We start from the raw sequence: 18,397 nt of genomic DNA on the forward strand, positions 1-18,397 counted from the left end.
TGATGATTATGATGATGATCCATAACTCTAGATCAGCGAAATGAAATAATAAGATAAATAGTGTTTAGCATTGGTGATGACCAAAATGACAACAAAAGAGTCATATTAATAAGAAAGGCAAAAAATACTTATGTAAAGATTATTTTTTTGAATTGATTAACAACTTTTAAAGTTCTTTTTAGTTTTAAAACTCCTATATTATCCTCTACTACAGATAACTCAAGAAACAAGAGTTGATCTAGTTTCAATGTGTGTTATTCCTGCAATCTTATTCCATGTACATACTTTGGGCTTATCAGTTCTCCACTTGTAAAAACAGGAAAAAAAGAACATTCTGTAAGAATGGAACCAGTTCTTCAGAAATTGGAATATTACAGAAAATCCCATTTAACAGTGGGTTGTCTTGGTAATGTTTCATTCTAATGGGAATTTGATGGGTGCGATCTCATTTATAAAACATTTGTGTAATACAGTATATATGGCTTTTTGGAAAGAATTTACAATTTTATGAAATCTCTTGTGGATAGTGAGCTTGGCTGAGATTTTCTGTGCTTTTTTTATGGGTCTGAATCATATATATATATCTATACTTTTTTGATATATATTTGTCAGTCAGAGCTGTGATATATTTATAAACTTTAGTTTGGGGACCAGTCTAAAATCCTCAGTTTCTGATTGGTTGTTTCTGAGAAGGATTTGAAAATTGACCAATAGGAAAATTACATTTTGAGACTGGTAACCAAATACAGACTATAAATCCAGTGCAAGCAACAGGACAATTTTTTTTTTTAAATACACCAAGGGCCTAAAAGTATCGCAAACAGTATTTGACCTGTATAGAAATGTTGTAAAGTATAATTATGATTTATCTCTAATTAAACTTCAAATGCACACACATCCATGCAAACATATTTCCTCCTCCTACACCCCCTCCCTGTCCTCCCCTCCCCCACACCCCACACAAAAAAAAATGAAAATAATTTTTTTTCTAAATTTCTTTTATTTTGTGTGTATTAATGATGATTTGTAGTATCCATACCTTCAGCCCAAGGTAATATGAAAAATTTACAAAGTTCTGCATTGCCAACAAGTAACCTTTGCTGGTACAGTAGGAGAAGTTTCACACTATCCACACTAGCTTAGATTTTGTATACCAGTCAAAAATGTGAAGTCCTGTCTAGTGTAACTGTCTTTTTATGTCACTGTAAGGATATAACTTTCCATTTTTAACATTTGAGAAAGTGAACTTTGTCTACTTTTCATTAATTTGAAAATAGATCTTACACACAATAATTCTTAAATAGCTTCCAAATGTAAATTAGTATTGTTGCATCTATCAAAGGCATTGAGATAGTTTTCCAAATGTAAATTAGTATTATAGCACCTATAAAAAGGCATTCAGATATATTTCACAGTGCTTATTTCGGTTACATTTTTTATGGTAATAACTATGACCTCTCTATTCCTAACACAAGAGGGTGCTAGAGAATAAAGAAAATGTGTTTATATCATTGCAGCATTATTTTCCAAAATATCATAATCTAGAAAACAGACTTTTATGAAAAATGAAAATCATAATGAGCATATTTTGCCGAGATAATGAGTTTTTCATGCGTGTGTTAGGAATTCTGAGTTTCCGGCTGATGGTGGTTCATGAATTAACGAGCTTTGTACAGACTTTTATTAAAAGGTGTAAGTTTGCACATGGTATGTGTAACAAAGAGCAGGTTAAAATGATCAACAAGGCACTTGTAACTTTATATGATAAAATTTATTTCCATAGAAATGTATCCAGTGCCAAGTGGGATTTGTTTACGATTGCCCTAGTTTAACCCATAGCTAACCTTATTGCATTTTATCATGAAATGTTCTTCATAAAAATTACCCAGATTCATAAAAAAAAAAAGATTGTCTATAGCACGTATTGTCCCTAAAAAATGCCTATAATTTTGTGTACACAATACATGTTAATCCTATGTTGTAACTTTGATATGTTATCCATTAACCTACAGGTATCAGAAAATAAACATAATATATACTGTATTATAAAAGAGTATATAGAATCTAAACCTGAAGATTTAGCAGACAGTTATTTCCTGAAACAGTAATCTTATTAAATCTCTGGATTGTGTTGGTCATTCAAGATTTGTAGACCTACAATTTTGGTCTATCACTGTCACATCCCACCTTTTGTTACCTCAAGTTCCATTGAAAACTCCAACCAATATCACATCTTTAAAATGCCAGTTGACCTCATTCTGTGCTGTCATTCTGAAATAATACAGCTTTCCACATAGGAGGATAAAAATCAGACTGAAGTTACAGTTAGACGACCTTAAACAGGGAGTACCACAGGGTACAGTTTTTATACCCTATCTTTTAGTGCAGTTTACTACTGTTTAAGTACCTTTTAAATTAACTTGTAAACTCTGGACATGTGAGCTTCTCTGGATTTTATTGTTAGATTAATAAGTGTTTTATTAGAGCACATATTATTGTAATTTGTAATGGTTAAATGGTGTTTCCACATACAAAACATGACCTTCGTTGTGGAAAGGAGGATATCCGCTTGTGAACTACATTTTCTATGTGTTTTCTTGTTGTTAATTTGTTGTAAAAACATATTTTGGGCACATAAATTTATGTGTACTAGTCAGGTTACTAACCCTGTGCGATTTTAGCACATCGTAAATATTTAAATAAGATGTCAACATTCCTAATTTTGATGTAATAGGAATGACAATTTTTAAAGGAACACAACATGAAGTATAACAAAATCACTTTTTCATTGAAAAATTGCAACATTTATAAAAAAAGGATCCTTTAAAAAAAAAATTTGATTTGATGAGTATGATGTACAGCTAAAATCATTCCATTGCACTTTTAGTTGAACTGTGTGACACCTTCCTATATAATTCACAAAATAATTGTTTTATACAAAAACACTGTATTTATCAATTAAAACCTCATTGAAATTCATCGTTTTTGAATTCTTAATTATTTTTAAGGAAAAATACTATCAAATTATATAAATTCCTGTAAAATTCCAAAAACAAAACACAAAAATGGAGATTTGCCCTTTTTACCGCCTTGATGCTGTATTATCCTTAATACTGTTAAATAATGAATATATGCATGGCGGGTTAATTTTTGTGGATTTCACGGATAAGTCAGTCCATGAAATATAATCCTAATAATCCTTAAGTTAATAATTCTTGCAGACGTTTTTATATTCAGAATTTGAAACTCACAGATTTACATCCCCTCAAAATAGTTGTTTTGCCTTGGACCACAAAATTTCTTGCACACAAAAACGATTCCATAGTATTAGCTTGATAGAAAAATAGCAGTATTATTTGTTGATATTGCATATAAAATAGAGAATTTTGATTTATACGATTAATGCAAATCTTAAGTAAAATACAATTTTAATTTTTTTGCAACATTTTCAAGATGAATTAATGGGGTTATAAAACTTATAAAAGGATTTCAGTTTATCCTCTTTATCAATTGGCTTCTCAAATATGTGAACAATATAATGACACTGTAATTTGTAGTGTTTCCATGTCCTGTTTATTATTTATTTCCTTGTACGAAGAAAAAAAACACTTAAAACTAGGTATTTTCATGTTATTGCTGTATGTCAATTCATAGGAGATATGTCCTAGCGTAATTAATTTACTTTGACAGTAATAATTTTGAAATGGGTTGGTATACCTTGTCAATGGTATTCATTTTTGTTGGGTAACAAATTAGTCTATATGTCTGAATGAATAAATTTATGGTTTCTCTCAAAAACGGAGACCGTAGCTTGTTTCCCTCATTATTTAGGTTGAATAATGGTTTATCTTAAATATCAGGTATTCTTTAAATAGAGGATCATTATATTTGACTTTGATGTATAAGAGTATCAAATTTACAGGTCTATCTTTGAAGAGAATTTGGTATCTAATTATCATTTTTCCACTCATTTGCTTATCTTGTTGCAGAATTTCACTCTAACCGAGATAAGATAATAGGCAGGAAAGTAAACCAGATAGGTGTCAAATGTTAACATTGCAAGCTGCTATATCAAGTGTGCAGAAAAAATGTTTATACTTTTGCCAAAATATCTAAATTCTTACAGTATAGTGCACTCTATAGAATTTTCAGTTTTCTTGAAGAGGTTAGAATGAAGTTCCAGTGCAACATTTTTGGTTCTCCTTTAAAGAGAAATGATACTAAAAACAAGTTTGGAGACCAGTCTGTAATTTCCAGCATCTGCTTGGTTGTTTCTGAGATTGGCCAATGGCAAGACTCCAATTTAAGACTGGTTCCAAAAATTATTTTTTATAACATTTAGGGTCATACTGTGTGACATATTTAGGTTTCAGTTATTGGAGAGAACATCCAAAAATCAACTGTTCCACTTTGTTACCTGAAAGTCATATACCAGTGATATTTTCAAGAGAAGCAGCTTGGTTTCTCAGACAGCTAAAAGTAGTTCCTGCTTTGATAATATAATTGGAAAGAATGTAACCAAGTAAATTGAATAAAAGATCTAAACAATCAGTGAAAATACCAAGATAAAACAAAAGCTGCTAATGGTAACCAGATTCCAGATGTAACTTTCGCTTCTTCTCACTCTTCTCCCTCTACTGTGCTAGATAACTTGGCAATTTATGGGTCAACTAAATTATGAGGAGTTTTCCCTTTCTTTTTGAAGTTTTTTTAACTGGCAGGATGTGGCTTGCATCTGGTTTTTGTGATGCTAGAAAAGTGTCTATAGTTTCATTGAGTATTTTCCCAATTATCACTTGGTTTTATATAAAAAATATACCCACTTGTTTATGTTTAATTCTTGTGAGCACATGCCTTTTGCAAAAACAGTTGTTTTTCAATCGCCTTAGTCTTTGATATCTCTCCTTTCAAATTTTTTCAGAACTTTTTCTTTTGATCTAGCATACTTTGTTGAGCAAAAGGTACCAGATAAATATATTTGTACATTCAAATCTATTGATTATATGAATACTTGAAGACAAAGAAAGTAATTGCATAATTAAACATCTTTGACACATAATTGCTATAAAAATAAAGTTTGGTACAGTCAAGCCTACATGTTTATTTGAATAAATTAAGTTGGATTAAAACAATGTAATGCTTTTAAAACTGTAATTCTGGTGAATACAATTACATTGAGTTGTAATTTAGTTGGATCATAAGAGTATAAATTGAGTTAATTTTTGTTCAGTCCAGGTTAAGTGTGCTGTTTGTCATAATAGATTGATATTCAAAGAATATTTGTGTTTTGCTGCAATCACATATATTTGCCTTAAAGACCCCAGGTTGAATGAAAAGAGAGTCAGAGTAGACTGTTTCCAACCTACAGTTTGTTTTATTGCTGTTAGGGATTTTGCACTGGTTTCAGGAACTCTAAACATACTTTCTAATATGATAAGGCCCCCTGCCAGACCCACATTTATTTTGAATATAATAAAATATAAGTGTACAGATTATATTAATGTTATTTTTATGTTTTTCAGGTTTTAAATTATTTGCTGCATGAAACTACAAGAATGGATTAATCAGCAGAACAGCAAGGTGAGTTGTATATCCAGTCATTCTGTCACCATATATGTGAGCAGATTTTAGAAGTAAAATTACTATTTGACTGCTGTATGGCTTCAAAAACAACTTTGATCATGTGACAACTCTTCTGGTCATATTCTCTACTGGTTGTGGCCCCTTTGGTCGTATCTTCGACTGGTCATGTCCTGTACTGGTCATATCCTCAACTGGTCATGTCCTCATTTGGTTATGACCCATTCTGGTCATGTCTTCTTTGGTCATATCCACTTTGGTCCTGTCCTCTTTAGTCATATCAACTTTGTTCATATCCTCGATCTTTGGTCATGTCCTCTGGTCATATCCACTTCTGTCATGTCCTCTTTGGTCATATCCACTTTGGTCATGTTCTCCTTGGTCATATCCATTTGGGTCATGTCCTCTGGTCATATCCACTTTGGTTGTGTCCTCTTTGGTCATGTCCTCTTTGTTCATATCCTCTGGTCATATCTCCTTTGGTCATGTCCTCTTTGGTCATATCCACTTTGGTCATGTCCTCTTTGGTCATGTCCTCTGGTCATATCCACTTTGGTCATGTCCTCTGTTCATATCCACTTTGTTCATGTCCACTTTTGTCATGTCCTCTTTGGTTATGTCCTCTTCTGGCAAAGTGTCCCTGAAAGAAAAGATCATGATTGAATGGGTGATAACCACCTCTTTTATGATTTGATTTCACCTATTGTTTCCATGGGGATCACATTGAATAGCAGAGCTAATGTTTCATTTTTCTATGCATTTTTGTAGCTTCTTCATCTTTGCACCTTCTAGTATGTGGCTGACCCTTAACACTACTGCTATTTAATAGGATTTTTATAATGACAATTTTAAAAATCAAAAGGGTTTTCTTTTTACTGTCAAAGACATTTAAAACTGATCAGCCTCTTAAGCTTAGTGCTTTAGGTTCAGATATTTAGTGCATTCTGTCCAGACTGTAGCAGAGTGCATCTCTGCTGGAAATTTAGTATCTGTTAGAGTAGTTTATAGTAAATTTGGAGACCCGTTAATTTGTTACCTGTTTCAAGTTTTTCTCAAAATGTAAATCAAGCACAGCCAGGCATCCACCTGTCACTCATAACTCATGCAAATGACCCCAGTTGCTATAGTAACCACATGATACACTGAAACAGTATTTGAGATAAGAAAGAGAGAAAAGTGAAGAATTTTGGTAAAAAAAAAAGAATGATTTATGGACTAAGCATGTGATACATATTGCCTCTGCAATAGAATTCAGCTAGGCATGACTCCTAGTTTGCTGTTTCCTCATTCAAGGGCAGAGGTCATTGTCTTTGATTTGAGCCAAATGGTAATCAAATGTTCTGATTTTCAAAGTCTGGAATACTGTTGGAAGCATTTTACACATTGTACATGAACTTGTGTGCTATTTTATTTTATGAAAAGACATTGTAAAATTGTGTTTTCATTATACTTAAATTCCATATTTCACTAAAAATAGCTTGTAAGCAGGTGGTGCCATCTATCGGCACTCTTGATTAGAATTTTAATTCTTCAAACCTTTGGTCATCTGGTCAAGAACAATGTTCTCAACACAAATTTTCTTCTTGTGTTTGTACAGGATATTATACAGCTTTCTTGGTAAATGTATTTGAGCCGTGCCATGAGAAAACCAACATAGTGGGTGTGCGACCAGCATGGATCCAGACCAGCCTGCGCATCCGCGCAGTCTGGTCAGGCTCCATGCTGTTCGCTTTTAAAGCCTATTGGAATTGGAGAAACTGTTAGCGAACAGCATGGATCCTGACCAGACTGCGCGGATGCGCAGGCTGGTCTGGATCCATGCTGGTCGCAAAGCCATTATGTTGGTTTTCCCGTGGCACGGCTCATTTGGTGATTGGATATTTGCACAGGTTCTGAATGTTTACAGAACTAATTTACAGGCTCTTCTGGACAAAGCTGTGATGTAAACACTTGAAGATGTATGATAATTGTGAACTTTCTGGTCTGTGTTTTTAAAAGGCTCTGTGGTCCGGATGTATGCAGTCAGTTTGCCATAATTATTGACAGATAGTATCCTATTCTGATGACTAGTTCCAGTTTAAAATTTTGTATTAAGGGTTTTCTAAGCAGTGGCAGGGGGCCTCCTTTGATAAGATTTTCTTTACATTTTGGAAGAGTAACCATACTATGTTTGCAAAGCAAAATAAAAAAGAAAGGCTGAGCATGAATATTTTTAAAAAGAATCTCTTCATCAAGTTTCTCTTGAAATAGGAGTATTATTGTCTTCCAATGTGCCTTTTAAGGAGGACCAAAGTGTTTCATAATATTTTCCTAAATTATCAGAAAAAATGATGACCGGCTATTCTTGAACAATCGGGGGAAAATGTTTTCAAAGTTTCGGTAATATTTGATATGGACTCTTGAAGTTTACTATGCCTGTCCTTGATATATTTATAAGCAGAGAAAAATCATTATTTTTCTTCTTCATAGCTGAAATGTTTCACACTATTTGCCTTCATATGACCCTGGTTTACTGCGGTTAATGTAGCAAGTATAATGGTAGCTGTCCCAACATTATGATATATATAGGTGCACTGCAGTTTTTTCATTCTTCATCTTTGCTAGTGGACATAACACTGGCAGGACACCTGTTGTCTATGACAATGTGAGCAAAGTCATTGGATATGACCCCCAGCAGGGCACCTGTTGTCCAGGACCATGTGAGCAAAGTCTTTGGATATGATCCCTGGCAGGGCACCTGTTGCCTATGACAGTGTGAGCAAAGTCATTGGATATGATCCCCGGCAGTGCACCTATTGTCCGGGACCATGTGAGCAAAGTCTTTGGATATGATCCCCGGCAGGGCACCTGTTGTCTATGACAATGTGAGCAAAGTCATTGGATATGACCCCCAGCAGGGCACCTGTTGTCCAGGACCATGTGAGCAAAGTCTTTGGATATGATCCCCGGCAGGGCACCTGTTGTCTATGACAATGTGAGCAAAGTCATTGGATATGATCCCCGGCAGGACACCTGTTATCCATGACAATGTGAGGAAAGTCATTGGATATGATCCCTGGCAGGGCACCTGTTGTCTATGACAATGTGAGCAAAGTCATTGGATATGATCCCTGGCAGGACACCTGTTGTCCATGACAATGTGAGCAAATTCATTGGATATGATCCCTGGCAGGGCACCTGTTGTCCATGACAATGTGAGCAAAGTCATTGGATATGATGCCTGGCAGGGCACCTGTTGTCCATGACAATGTGAGCAATGGCTTTGGACATGACCATGGCAAGGCACCTGTTGTCCATGACAATGTGAGCAATGTGACTAGAAATGACCCCAGCAGGGCACCTAGTGTCCATGACAGCATGAGCAAAAGGACTGGACTTGAACAGTTTAACTCCAGTTTTGTGATTAGAGGTTGCTGGTAAATAGCAGGAGAAAGAATCATGTGTAGGTTGAAACATTCTGACATAGAGAAAATATTTACAGAACAAAATGATCTAGCTTACCTTGTATATAATGCCTGATAGTGTAGGAAGTTACACAAACATTGCAAGAGGCTGTGACATGACCCACCTGTCTGCTTAATAATATGTAAACAGAGAAAAAAACTCTTCAAAACTTATCTTACTGCCAAGTTGCAATTTACATTTTTTTTTGTGAGAGGGAGGGACAAATAGAAGGTATTTGGATCTTTGCTGCATAACCTCAGTACAGATCTTGTGAGGGGACAATAAAGGGATATCTGGTATGGCTGGGTGATAACCTCTCATGACAACATGAGTGACTTTGGACTTGAGAGTCCCTTCCAGACATTATAAATACTAATTATAAACTCTGCAATTTACAAAGTGCATAATAACTTGTACAATTCTTCTGATATAATTGTATAAATAAATTTTAAAGAAAAGAAAAAGAAAATAGTTCCAAGATATTTTGGTACTTTGTAGGGGATTATTACTCGAGCCTGAAACTGACTATGCAAAGCCATGACTATGTTTTTGTCGAGCTTGCTTACTGAAACGAAGACATAGTTGTCCAAATGGCTGTTCGGTGTATGTGCATGTGTGCTCGTGCCTGTCGGGATTTTTTGTCCGGACTATAACTTTTTCATGCATGGAGCAATCTTGTTTATATTTGGCATGAATGTTAACCTCAGTGAGACGGAGTGTCATTCGCAAACCTCAGGTTCCTATCTCAAAGGTCAAGGTCACAGTTGGAGATCAAAGTTCATGTCAGATCTTAACCGGCCCATAACTTTGACATGCATTGAGGAATCTTGTTTATATTTGGCATGAATGATAACCTCAGTGAGGCAGAGTGTCATGCGCAACCCTCAGGTTCCTTTCTCAAAGGTCAAGGTCACAGTCGGAGGTCAAAGGTCATGTCAGATCTTGTTCAGGCCCATAACTGACATTCATTGATGAATCTTGTTTATATTTGGCATGAATGTTTAACTCAATGAGACCCAGTGTTATGAGGGCAAAGTTCTGCCAGTGTGCAGGTTGGGGTTTTGATCTTAAAACTTGACACAGTTGGTAGTTTATCTGACTGTCTTTACATAACCTGAAAAATGGTGTTACACTAATAGAAACAAAGTGGAAAATCTGTTACTGTTATGGAAACATTATGATCACAGAAAAAAATTTCTTGTCTATTATTAATGTATGATTATGCTTTTAGGTCTTATCAGGATTTTATCTTTGTATTGTTGATGATATTAACCAAAAATAACTCTGTGGTGCTTTTGAGCTTTTCTATTTTTTTTACCCTTGTGTTTACCAGATTGTGATGGTGTAGCGGTTTGGATTGTTTATTTTTTGCAGACTTCAAAGGCGTTTGGTTTCTTTCTTATCTTTGTGGAAAGTCTGTAATCAAACGTAACAGAATACTGTCAAATTATTCTATAAAAATCTGGCATTGTACTTAGGGCTGCAAATAGTTCAACATATACGTGGTTGTTACATCCGTATGTAAAATGTGCAAATCTTCAACTTCACAAAGAATGAGTGTCTGAAAGAACTTCTTCAAAACATCAAAAAAGTTTGTAAATGAACTGCGAAAAAAAAAAAACACCAAAATTCTGAAAATGCCTTTTGTTGCTATATTCATCCAAAGAAATTCTTGAAAATCCTTTGCAACAAAAAACCACACGGTTTCAGGTTTTTGGAATAAGTATATTCATTTCAATAGAAGAGTTGTAAACGATTTTCAAGTTGTTGCACTTCAGTTTTTCAGTTTTCATAATATCCGTGTTCTTTAATTAGAACAATTACAAAGGAATCTAGTGTATTCTTAAAAGCCGTGTAATGTTATATGATTGACAGTTTAGATTATATAATTATCGAGCATGTGTATACCTTGTACTTCTCATGTCATACGTCAGTTTCATTCTATTTTAATAGATAGGCAACAAGTGGTTATCTTTTTTTTCAACGTCAGCGCAATTATAAGTTGTTTCGGTCTATATTGGTGTTTAAATGTCATGAACTTAAAATTTGAAGTAGGGATCTGTATTAATATATTTACTTCTTAAAATTGTCCGCCATGAAATGAATTTGTATGTTTGCAGGTACATCGGAATATGTAATCAGTTTTAACATATCTCGTTAGTACTGTGTCGATTAGCCACTTGGCCCTCGAGCTGTTCCGTACGGGCAAATATATTTTTATTTTCATTAATTTTGTTGTTATATAAGATTTCTTGTAACATATAATTAAAAAAACTGATTTTGACCATCTTTAAGTATGTGCAGTAATACCACAACCATTTTCATTTTATCACTGGGGCGTATAAGTAGGACAAATTTCAAAGTTTAAAAAATAATTCAATTAAGAATAAGTTTCAAAGATTAAAAGTTGGTTTTCAATGTATTTATCTGATTGATAGAAGTATGTGTTACATAAACATGTTAATGATAGTATATTTGAAACCCCCATTACTCCATGGCAACAAATGAGATTTAACCTACTTGATGGGCGAAAAATAGAGAAAAATGCATTTATAGAACATTACTGAGATCACATGGTCTAAGTTTGCAGGTGCGAAACCCATTACAATTAATGGGCGGTTAGGGTAATGTCTTATACCAACATTAACAATCTATGAATTGAAGACATATACTTTAAAAAATGTCTATTTTCCCATGTAGGTAATTCAGTATTTTAAAATATATGTCATTTATTCTTTTGAGTTTGATTTTGATGTTCAGTCTTTAAAGCTTTTATTTTTGAAGCCTAAAGCAAAACGCATGAAAAAAAGAAATTCAAACTTAGCAATTATCAAAACAGTGGCAAAGATTTAGCAAGAAAAAACACTTTTTTACGTGCAAAAATGAACTTTTATGCTCAAAAACATGTTGTGGTTTAAAATCTTCTTTGGTACTTAATTGGATAATTAATACCATGTATTAAAATTTTTTCCTAATAAATACTTTTATGCTAATTCCAATTCATAGTTTTTATATACATACAAAAAATGTTGTTCACATTAAAGATATCTAATATTTATCTTATATGCATCTATTTATTTGAGTTTCTGCAACATGAAAGTTTATATCCCCTTTATTACTGCTTTTATTTCTTTGTTGTTTCTCACAGGTGAACTATAAATAGATACAGGTATGTTATGACATCCGACACCAGATTGGAATGTTATAAAGGGAGGTAAATCTTCATGGGATGCTGCTGAAGTATTTTGGCTTGATGCAAATTGAGTTGTCTTTCTCTGATTTACAATGTGTAGGCAGGATGGTTCAATTTTCGTTTAATTTTACTGCAGGTTTTAAGCATAAGTCCTGTAGCTTGTGGGTTTTATTGATGAGTTGGTTTCAGCTGCGTTTTTTCAAAGGCTTTATGTGCTACATATCCGGAAGTTCTGTTGAAAGTTCCACAAGGTCAAAGACCACTATAGGTCCAAAGATTGATTGCACATGTCAAAGGGCTAGTAAAATATCTAACATGGTTGAGGTGGTATTCAAACCGAGTTTGAAAATCTTTGACTATAGGTTTAACCTTTAGCATGCTAGATAAATTGTCGTCTGCTGGAAATGTCGTCTGCTAAAATTGTAAAGTTCATTCAATTTGCTCCAAAATTGGAAGAAATATTGTCAGAGTAGCAAACAGCTTGGAACCTGATCAGACGCCGATTTAATCGGCGTCTGATCTGGTTCCAGGCTGTTTGCAAAGGCTGTTAAATTCGCCTGCAGCAGGCTAAGAGTTAAGCATTGATTAAGGTAGTGGACCTGCAGTGGCAGTTGAAAATTTCTGCGCAATTATCTAATTACGTATTCTTGTTTGGCATTCTGAGATTCTTCCTGACAATAATCTAGCACATAGGAGTTTCCGGCTTTCCGCTCATTCTGGAAATTGCCGGAATTGCATATGGAGAATATGTAATGGAATGGAACTTTATCATAGCACATCCACTACCTTAAAATCAGAACCTGTAGTTTAGATGCTCTACGGCTTGAGTTGTCTGTGCCATTTATAAACTGTTACCATCTATGTAAAAAAAGTTCTGTAACAAGATAGTGGAAAAGATATGAATTGTGCAACTGTACTAGATTCCATTCAAGAACTTTTGATCAGCTTCTCTGAAGAAGGAATTCCATACAGCATTCTTTGTTATCACTTAATTAAATATTCATGATAAAACAAGATTTGAGCCGTGCCATGAGAAAACCAACATAGTGGGTGTGCGACCAGCATGGATCCAGACCAGCCTGCGCATCCGCGCAGTCTGGTCAGGCTCCATGCTGTTCGCTTTTATAATCTATTGGAATTGGAGAAACTGTTAGCGAACAGCATGGAGCCTGACCAGACTGCCCGGATGCGCAGGCTGGTCTGGATCCATGCTGGTCGCACACCCACTATGTTGGTTTTCTCATGGCACGGCTCATTTGTCATATGCCACTTTATTGTTAGATATTAAGGTAATATACCTGTTATGCATGTAATATGTAATTCCTATCATATTATTGTATGACAGTTGAAATAAATTCACAATTATTTAGCTCAAGGGCAGACATGAAAATATGAAAATGACATTTTCTTGGATGTCATAACTATTGAATTATGGTCTCCTGGAGAAAATATAGTTGTAACAATGAATAGAAACATTTTTTTTATATAAAAAACATACACTGATAAGTAATAAATTATGTAACAGCCCGACGTTTGATATGATTAAAAGCCCCACAAACATTAAGACTGCATTCATTAACCATATGTAATATAATGTTATATATAGATAGAATTAATTCACTGGGTGTAGCTATAGGGCTTAATTGAATGTACACCAAATCATGTTAGTGAGGCCTACAATTCACGGTTCTTTTTTTTTTTTTTTCAAAATATCTGTACTACCGGCATTTTGGTTGACATTAAACAAATCTTCATCAAAGTCTCTTGAAGGCGCTCAAAGTGTGTGTGGAGAAAAAAAAGATTTTTGTTTCCTTAAAAGGGTATATATTGATACAAATTATTAAAGATTTCTCCAAAATTTAGCTATTTTAACCGTCCTACATCAAAATTATTGTTATATTTTTATTAAGTTGCATTTTTCCTCGATCCAGTTTCACAAAATGAATTGTATGCACATAATTATATTATGTTTACCTAGCTACGCAGCTGATATTTAACCAAATTTGCAACTTGTCAGAACTGCCCTCAATATGACTTTGTTTAAAACGTGAATAAATAAAACAGAAGTTGTTCAAAACAAAAGCTTGACCGGTGTAAATATTTCTTTGTCAGTTTTCCATCATTTTGTTTACCTTTTAAACACATATTGTACTCCTACTATTTTTAGAAGAAATTTTGCTTTTTTAACATTTGATGATAACAAAAACAATTAAAAAATTTGCCCGTTGCTTTCAGTGGATTTTAAGAAGAAAAACGAGTTTAAATGTAATTGTCTCCATACAATGACAGGTAAAAAAAGATCGAGTGATGTCCCATTTACCTGAGCGCGACACAGATGTGTGTTACCTTGATCGGTGGTTGCTGAACCGTGAAGTAACCATTTTATAGGTTTTATACAAACTATAGGGGATCTGATGGTAGAATGTACACAATACTTCACCATGTTGACATTATGTTTTGTTAAAATAATTCGGAATTATGTGAATATAACTTGGAAAAATGGAGTTTTATTTCCTTTATTCGCTTGAATACGTGACAGTTAATGAACGTAGACTATTGAAGATGTGATATGTATAATTCGGATGCTGGTGTCTTAAAAGTTTGGATTTATGTTTTGTTGATTAACACAGGTAATTGGCGTTTACCGTGATTGGGTCGGCATATAAATGGTTCTTTTGTCAGTAGTGTTGACACAAATTTGTACAATATTCTTGAGCAAATATTAACGCATTATTGTTACTTTTGTCAATCTTTTGTTACTGTTTTCAAGCGATTTTCTTTAAGGTGTATTTCTTGTGCTCACAAAAGGACTGACCTAAAAGAGATCTTTGTTATTCATGATCACCGTTCATTCAGTCCTTGCTGTGACTAGGTATATTAATTATATATTCTGTGTGTTAACTGTTGATGATATATGTTGAGAGAATATATTAATCATTATTCAGATCATAGATTCATAATATATCAACTGACAAAATATCAACAATACATGTATGTATTGGTTGCCTCTTTAACCTTTAGCACGCTAGATAAAATGTCGTCTGCTGGAAACGTCGTCTGCTAAAATTGTAAAATTAATTCAATTTGCTCCAAAATTAGAAGAAATATTGTCAGAGTAGCAAACAGCTTGGAACCTGATCAGACGCCGATTTAATCGGCGTCTGATCTGGTTCCAAGCTGTTTGCAAAGGCTGTTAAATTCGCCTGCAGCAGGCTAAGGGTTAAATTGGCAAGAAGAAAGAGATCCTTTAACATGTTAAACCTTTTACCTTGCTAAATTTCTAAAACGAACTGGTCTATCAATCAATTTTGGCAGTACCATTGATTATTTAAAGGAGTGTTCACTGAAAATTTACAGACTGAATAGCGACACAACACTGTAGACCATGATCTTGGTCTGCATTGGTTGCAAAGGCAGAATCGCTTGCCACCAGCAGGCTAAAGGTTAAAGTATATTTGGGAGACAATATTTTTGAATGTATGAAGATTTTACACAAAACAGCAAACATAATATATATTATAATGTTATAAAGGAAGTTAGATATTCCTTAAAGGGCTTCCTTGGCCAAGCGATTATGGTTGCTGACCTCAGATCACTTACTCCTTATCAATGTGGGTTTAAACTCCTTGCTTTTGCAGCAGAATTCTTAATGTGAGGAAGCCATCCAGCCAGCTTATAGAAGGTTGGTGGTTCTGCCCAGATTCCAACCCATGCTGGATAGTCATTGTCTGTTGTTTCTATTAATTTCATGACCTCCGTACGTTTGATTTCTGTTACTCTAGGTCTTATTGTCCTTTCTTTCTCCCGCTTTTAAGACCTTGTAGTACTTTCAAAGCACAGTGTATAAGATGTCTTGAAAGAATGTATGTTTGACCAAACCCTGGGACTTTGGAATAAATACATTGCAACTACATTGTACTACATTTTCAATGTTATAACTATGGCAACATACTAAGATAGATAGTTCCTGTCTGGTAGGTCAGAAGAAGTTGAGTCAGTAAAGAATGGAGTAGAAGGGTGTGTAGGGGCTACTTACAGTTACATTCTGGGAGTGAAGGAGAGGCGGGAGGTGCAGTGGTATGTGTTAGAACATCTGACTTCTAACACAGGCGTTGCAGGTTAGAATCCTGTTTCTAGAGCAGCAGAAATCCACAATGGCTTCCATAGGTCATTTGCTAAAGAACAAGGTCTTCTTTAGTTCAGGAAGAAGTCTTTAAGGGTTGTTCTGTCAAGCTGTAAAGAATTTCAATTTTGAGAGTATTTTCTAAGTAGCATTGTAAAGACTTTATACTTTTTGCCTTTGTGTAGTGATATTTGAGGCAGCACAGTCCAGCGTTGTAGTGATATTCGACAGCCAGGGAAGTCCAGTGCTGTAGTGATATTTGACAGCCAGGGCAGTCCAGTGCTGTAGTGATATTTGATGGGCAGAACAGTCCAGTGCTATAGTGATATTTGATAGGCAGATCAGTCCAGTGTTGTAGTGATATTTGATAGGCAGATTAGTCCAGTGTTGTAGTGATATTTGACAGCCAGGGTAGTCCAGTGCTGTAGTGATATTTGACAGCCAGGGCAGTCCAGTGCTGTAGTGATATTAGATGGGCAGAACAGTCCAGTGCTATAGTGATATTTTATAGGCAGAACAGTCCAGTGCTATAGTGATATTAGACAGCCAGGTCAGTCCAGTGCTGTAGTGATATTTGATGGGCAGAACAATCCAGTGCTATAGTGATATTCGACAGCCAGGTATGTCCAGTGCTGTAGTGATACTTGATGGGCAGAACAGTCCAGTGCTATAGTGATATTCGACAACCAGGTCAGTCCAGTGCTGTAGTGATATTTGATAGGCAGAACAGTCCAGTGCTATAGTGATATTAGACAGCCAGGTCAGTCCAGTGCTATAGTGATATTTGATGGGCAGAACAGTCCAGTGCTTTAGTGATATTCGACAGCCAGGTCAGTCCAGTGCTGTAGTGATATTTGATGGACAGAACAGTCCAGTGCTATAGTGATATTTGACAGCCAGGTCAGTCCAGTGTTGTAGTGATATTTGATAGGCAGATGAGTCCAGACTGTGACATGTTGTAGCAATTTTAAAGTGACATTTGGTCTGCAAATGTGTACAGTAATTTATATCTTCTGATCTAACATACCTTTTACTTCTAATGAATGTAAATGATATAACAAACAGGTCCATATTTAGATTCCTTTTGAAGTTGCCTGTTTGATTGTAATCAGCAACTGTAATTTGATTACACAATAGTTAGTTCTGTTTCTTTGACCAGCATTTGTATATCTGTAATGACTTCCATCAGGAAATTTGTTTACAAGCATGTAAAGGCAAACGCTGGTAACTGATATCTTTTTTAATGCAAGTTTAATGTTTTCAGCTATAATTGTTGACTCATAGCTTTTTTGCACAAAAAAAATCAAGTTCTCATTACAAAGGGAAAACACATTAATATTGTTGGGGACTCTTTCAGGCTCATTCAGCAAAACCAAACCAGCTCCTGTTACATTATGTCACAAACACGTACGATAATATCATTTGTTCACTAAAAAGTAATAGTTAAAAAATGGTATTATAAAAATTGTTTAATATATAGTGTAGAAATCAAGTGCTTAAAACTTGTCTCAAATTGCAAGTCTGCCAAATCACAACCAGCCAATCATATGCTTTAGATTTAATAGAGACTGTTCTCTTGTTTCTCCCTAATTTGGATTGGTTTAAATAATATCAGAGTTATGAGATTCATATTTAAGTTGTTTACATTGTCCGATAGTCTTATTCATGTACATTTTGCACATTTTTTCACCTTGAAATTTGAATTTTTTTTACCTCCGGAGTCTGTTTTTAGCTCACCTGAGCACGAAGTGCTCAAAGGTGAGCTTTAGTGATCACCCTGTGTCCGGCGTCCGTCGTCGTCCGTCGTCCGTCCGTCCGTCCGTCCGTCGTCAACAATTTGACTGTTAACACTCTAGAGGTCACATTTTTGACCCAATCTTAATGAAACTTGGTCAGAATGTTACCCTCAATAAAATCTTGGACGAGTTCGATATTGGGTCATCTGGGATCAAAAACTAGGTCATCAGGTCAAATCAAAGGAAAAGCTTGTTAACACTCTAGAGGTCACATTTTTGGCCCAGTCTTAATGAAACTTGGTCAGAATGTTACCCTCAATA

The 18,397-nt window shown here is 34.9% G+C and overlaps 1 protein-coding gene across 4 annotated transcripts in view; it reads left to right on the forward strand.

Annotated features, from left to right (window-relative positions):
- Positions 1 to 18,397, forward strand: part of LOC123560991 (cell adhesion molecule-related/down-regulated by oncogenes-like) — a 120,035-nt gene that overhangs the window by 38,528 nt on the left and 63,110 nt on the right. For 3 of the 4 annotated variants that reach the window (XM_053552096.1, XM_053552093.1, XM_053552095.1), the window contains exon 2: positions 5,523 to 5,580. The gene's annotated coding sequence lies outside the window, so the exon portion shown is untranslated. Of the gene's footprint in view, positions 1 to 5,522; positions 5,581 to 14,623; positions 14,848 to 18,397 lie in introns of those variants that run through there. The other variant, XM_053552094.1, reaches the window with a different exon arrangement.

This window comes from Mercenaria mercenaria, chromosome 10 (genome assembly GCF_021730395.1).
Source record: "Mercenaria mercenaria strain notata chromosome 10, MADL_Memer_1, whole genome shotgun sequence".
In the NCBI taxonomy this organism is placed as follows: Eukaryota; Metazoa; Mollusca; class Bivalvia; order Venerida; family Veneridae; genus Mercenaria; species Mercenaria mercenaria.